Below are 5,942 nucleotides of genomic sequence, written 5' to 3' on the forward strand. Positions count from 1 at the left end.
TTGCTTCTGAGCTTGATGGCCGCTTGATTACCTTCAAGCCTTTAAGACCCCAGACACTATACTTTTTGATAGCCAGGCACCATCAGCTTTCTTCGCCACATTTGTTTACGCACCCATTTGTCTTCAGTTATCCCTGGAACACCTCGTTATCACACAGGCTGATATGTGGCTTTGTTGGGCTTTGTTGGCCACTTGTTTACCTTCAAGCTTTTAAGACCCCAGACGCTATATCTGTTGAGACAGGCACCATCAGCTTTCTTCACCACATTTGCTTATTTACCCACTTTGTCTTCAGTGGTTGTGTTGGGAAGGTGGGCATCATAGAATGCCCATTCAATAGAAGAAAGTATTTTTGCATTGAGGGAGTATTTGAGTGGAGGCCCAATGTCCTTCTGCTACCTTAATGCTAAACCTATAAATATAGGCACATAGATCTATTTCCCCATCCTCATAAAATATTTGCATATGTACATGTCTTTATCTAGACCTCTATAAATGCCCTTTGCCTCCCAGCTCTTTCCTCTATTTCACTTGATTTTCCTCCTGTCCTACTATCATGCTCAGTCGCCACCAGGGTTTCAGCACTTCCTATTTGTTAAATTCCCCTTGATCATACCCTACCAGGCCTCCCACACCCACCTCACCACCAATTTGGATCACTCGTTGTTCCCTTGTCCCTGCGTTTTTTAATGCCACTTCGTTTCCCCCCACCTCCCCCTCCCATGTCCCCCCGGAACTGTTGGTCCCGTTGTTTTCTCCTCCAGATTGTTCATCCTGCCTATCGTATTTAGACAGACCTGTGGAGATACTAACATGCACAAAAACAAAACAGAGCAAAACCAATGAATTTTCTTCTAACACTGCAGGGCAGTGACTTATTTGATGTGGCTCTTCCAGCCATAATCTCTGTTAACTCCACCAAAGCACCCTTGCATCTGGGTAGGAAGGTGGGAGAAGAGACTGCTAGGATGTGTTGTTTGTGCTTTTTAACAAGATTCATTGTGATTGCCATCCTGGTGCACAGCAAATGAGCCCTTTCAGAAGGAAGAGGGGAAATCTCACTATCAGCAAGAGACAAGAGTGGAGTGTGTCCTCTGGACCCTGAGAACCGTGTGCATTGAATCCCTTTGATCCAGAAGAGAGCTGTGACACCACAAGAGTGGCAGAAAACCAGTAGCAGCAGCCGAACTAGGAGCCAGAGCATGAGATAGCAGCAGGCTTTCCAGCCCACAGAACACATCAAAAAATGCTTTTTGGTAGCATGCTGGCTTGTGGAGTGGGTTCCTCTAGGCCAGAGGTCCTCAAACTTTTTTAACAGGGGGTCAGTTCACTGTCTCTCAGACCAGTTGGAGGGCCGGACTATAGTTTTTAAAAAAAACTATGAACAAATTCCTATGCACACTGCACATATCTTATTTTCAAGTAAAAAACAAACGGGGCGAAAACACCCAGCGGGACGGATAAATGTCCTCGGCGGGCCGTAGTATGAGGACGCTTAATCTAGGCACTTAATCTGGCTGACCTATGAAGTTGAAGCTCAGTGTTTAAGGGCTGAGGTTTACAGTGAATGCCCCGGGGACATTCATTAGCAGCTCTGAAATAACTTTGCAACACATCCTGACTGAAGGACTCTATCTCAAGCATTTCCATCTAGATTGTAACCTGTTAATTTCCACAATTAACCCCATAATAATGAGCCTTGTTTTGAGGTCTGTGTGGTCACCGCAATGAAGTCTAGAACCTAGAAGAAAATTAAACTGTTATATGAGGCAGAACATTTTGGTATCAGAAGTAGGACCCCCCCCACCCAATGGGACTGAACAACAGAACTGTACGGGAAGGGAAGGGATATATGCAAATTAGTAAGATATGTCAATAAAATCATTATTTAAATTTTTAAAAAGAAAACTACTTCCTACAATGTGCGTAAATATTAAAAGAAGGAGAAGAACGGAAGGAAGGAGGAGGATTCATTGCATTGGTTCAGGACTCATGGAAACATGGGGTTTTGTAAGAGAAGGAACCAAGGAGGAATGGGAAGTAAACTTTCGATACTTAGTTACTTTGTTACCTATAATGATAAGAAATGTTTCACTGCAGCTGAGAGAGAAAAGCAAATTCTGGTGTGGCCTGGGCAAAAGCCAGGCTAATTAAGCAGAGTAAGACTTATAGGGGCAGGGTCTACTGGACCCACCTCAGCAGGGGCCCAAGGTCTTATACACACAGAGCAAGGTGACCAGATTTTAACATTGGTAAAGCAGGACACCATTGATAAAACTCATATCCTGGCGAAATAGCCACATGGCAGCCGAAAACCGTATACCCTAGCTTGTCGTGCATTCTTTCCAAAAATCGGGACTTTTTAAAAACACCGCGGGACGTGGAAAAAATTGTTAAAAATCGGGACTGTCCTGCCAAAAACGGGACGTCTGGCCACCTTAACATAGAGAAACAATCCAGGGGTAGAGAAGAAAAAAACATATATTTGGGTATTAAAAGGTTTAAGGAGCTCTGATGGTATAGGGGTTACGAGTTGTACTGCTAACCAAAGGTCAGTAGTTAAAAATCACCAGCCACTACAGAGTCGTCTTAGAAAGCCAAAGGAGCAGGTCTACCCTACAGGGTTGCTATGGGTCAGAACAGACTGAATGGCCGTGGGTTTTGTTTATTATTTATTAAAAGAGTTCAGGGTTTTGTGTTATTTGCACTATGGATACGGAATGCTTCTCCTACCTGGTATTGTGTGACTGCAATTGGTGACTATGATTACAGAGAGTTTCAGGCTCTGGATAAGCTAAAAGGGGAGTTAGACATTGCCAAAAGGAACAGGCTTTATTTTAAGCTAGTGGAGCTTACGTGGAAACCTGAAGAAATCCTGTGGAGAAGAAAAATAAAAAGATAATTTGACTTTTAAAATTCTGAGCAAGCAGTTGGCCACTGAATGGATGCATGAATGCAGAAAAAGCCTATGCCCCTCATAGAAAGCACCCTTCTAGGGCTGAGTGTTAAAGCAAGTCAGTGAGGTGAGCTTGGTGCGCTTATGAGAACCCCCTGGATCCACTTGTTCAGTGCACGTGGTGGTGAGGAAACACGCCGTGATGAAAAGGGCTGATTTGAACATGTTCCTTGGCATCCATTGACCTGGTCTATAGAAGCTAGATATGAGAGAAGGGCTAGCTGGTCCGAAGTTTAAAGAGTGGTGTGGATACTGACCTTTTGGGCATGAGTTAGGCACAGAGAGCTAGAGCCGCAGAGTGTGTATGAAGGGGCCAGCAGGTGTGACGTGTAGGAAGGTGTGTCTGGACTCCAAGGCTGGTTGCTGGTACTCAACTGACCAAGTGTGGATGGCTTCAGTTGAGATAACCAGAACCGAAGCAAATGAAGAGAAATAGAGAAAAAGAGAGGGGTTTGATACCGTGAACTGGTGTGAACTGTTGAACAGTGGTAATACCCTATGGATAGGATGTTGCTTATAGGAGCAGATGGCTGCAGTTTCAACCAGAATGAAGATTATTCACATTAAGAAACATTGGGGGGGGGGGGAATGAGAAACTGATATCCAGGGCTTAAGTAGAAAGCAAATGCTTTGAGGAGGATGATGGCAACAAATGTACAAATGTGCTTGACACAGTGGATGTATGTATGGATTGTGATAAGAGTTGTACGATCCCCCAATAAAATGATTTTAAAAAAAAATTCTTGTCTCTTCAGAGTACTGTGTTGTTGTGATTAGGTGCCATGTTAGGTGTTGGTAGGACCAGGCAATGTAGATATTGGATATCTAAACTGGTGGTCAAGTTTCAGAGTCTCTTCCAATATCCACTTTGATCTTTTCTTTCTTTCCTGGCCCGTTTGCTTTCTTCATGTATGATGTTCCTGATGCCATCCCACTTTCATCAGAGCTTCTGTCATTGGTCTTCTATGTGTCAAATCTGCGCTGGAAATTCAGGTGGGATACACTCAAGGTCCTATTTTGGCTCGTGTGGGTTTGTTTTAATTTTCTTCAGGTTCAACCTGAGCTTCCACATGAGTAATTGATGCTCTGTTAGCTACTGATATCGAGCCTCTCCAGGCTTTCTTCCCAGAGATGTGATCAATTTGATTTCTGTGTATTTCATCTGGAGAAGCTCACATGTATAGTCACCTTTTGCGTTGTTGAAAAAAAAAAAAAGGTATTTGCAATGAAAAAGGTGTTGGTCTTGCACAATTCTATCATGAGATCCCCAGCTACATTCCTATCACCAAAGCCATATTTTCCAACTACTGCTCTTTCCTACTTTTGCATTCCAATCGCCAACTATCATCAATCAATTTCTGACTAAAGATGTTGGCAGAATTCTTCAATTTCTGACCAAAGATGTTGGCAGAATTCAGTTTCCTCATTACTAGCTTAGTTGTTGGTGTATAAATTTAAATAATATTTGCATTGACCAGATTTCCTTGTATTCAGATAGATGGTATCCTATTACTGACAGCATTGTACCTCAAGATAGATCTTGAAATGTCATTAAAAATTTTTTTTAATAAATCATTTTATTGGGGGCCCTTACAGCTCTTATAACAATCTATACATCAATTGTATCAAGCACATTTGTACATATGTTACCATCATCATTTCCAAAACATTTTCTTTCTACTTGAGCCCTTGGTATCAGCTCTTCTTTATCCTCCTCCCTCCCCTCCCGCCCTTGTGAACCCTTGATAATTTATAAATTATTTTAATTTTTCATATTTTACACCATCCGCTGTCTCCCTTCATCCACATTTCTGTTGTTCGTCCCCCTTGGGGGGTCGTTTATACATGGATCATTGAGATCAGTTCCCTCTTTCTCCCCCTTCTCCTCCCACATTCTCCCTACCCTCGTGGTATTGCTGCTCTCATTATTGGTCCTTAGGAGTTTATCTGTCCTGGATTCCATGCGTTGAGAGCTCTTATCTGTACCAGCGTACATGCTATGGTCTAGCCAGATTTTTAAGGTAGAACTGGGGTCATGGTAGTGGTGGTGGTGGGGGCATTGAAGAACTAGAGGAATGTTGTGTGTTTCATCAGTGCTATACTGCACCCTGGCTGGCTTGTCCCTTCCTTGTGATCCTTCTTTGAGGACTGCAGCCCAAAGTGTAACCACCATGCTCACCACTGGGGCTCCTTCTTGTGACCCTTCTATGAAGTGATGTCCAATTGTCCAAAGATGGGCCTCCATTCTGACTGACCCTCCTCATTCACATAGAAATGGTTGTTTGTTTTGGGCCTTCTGATGCCTGGTACTTGATCCGATGATGTGAAGAAAATAAATTCTAGAAATACTGATATTACAGTATTCTAGAAACAGTATCTGACCCCCTGGTTTCGTATACATTTGTTCTCTATCACACACCATTCTCTTTTTCCTCTAGATTCCATAATTCATTGCAATGGTCACACAAAATACACAGTCAATGCGCACAATTACAATTTATTGTGGAAATGAACTGGTTACAATTCAGGTGGAAACACTCAGGATAGAGTCGTACAGTCAAGACATGTTATAAAGCTGTTTCAGGGCCGCTAATAAGTATCCAAAGGGCATGCCAAGCCACTGGAAACCTACACCCCAAAACACACAACTCCAGCTCCTTGGGTCAATGAACCTTGTCTCCTAAATTAAATATTTTGAGTAATGTCAGTATTTCTAGGATTTCTTTTCTTCCTCATTAATCCTTGTCACAGTGGGTTGTCAGCTCCTATGATGCCATAATGCTTTGTTTATGGAGTCATCTGACATCACTTATATGTTTAAGAATGGGCTTTTAAACAAGGTGAACCTTGGGTGGCAAAACCTGATTTGGAGAGCAATTCTGATATAATAAAGACAAAGATATCTAAAATTATTTATATACTTGGAATGTTTCTATAAGCTTTCTTTTTTCATAGGAACATATGGGGTTTTAATAACTAGGCTGAC

The sequence above is a fragment of the Echinops telfairi genome, unplaced genomic scaffold (genome assembly GCF_000313985.2).
Source record: "Echinops telfairi isolate 266 unplaced genomic scaffold, ASM31398v2 ScPeMD7_1;HRSCAF=3_0, whole genome shotgun sequence".
NCBI classification, from domain to species: Eukaryota; Metazoa; Chordata; class Mammalia; order Afrosoricida; family Tenrecidae; genus Echinops; species Echinops telfairi.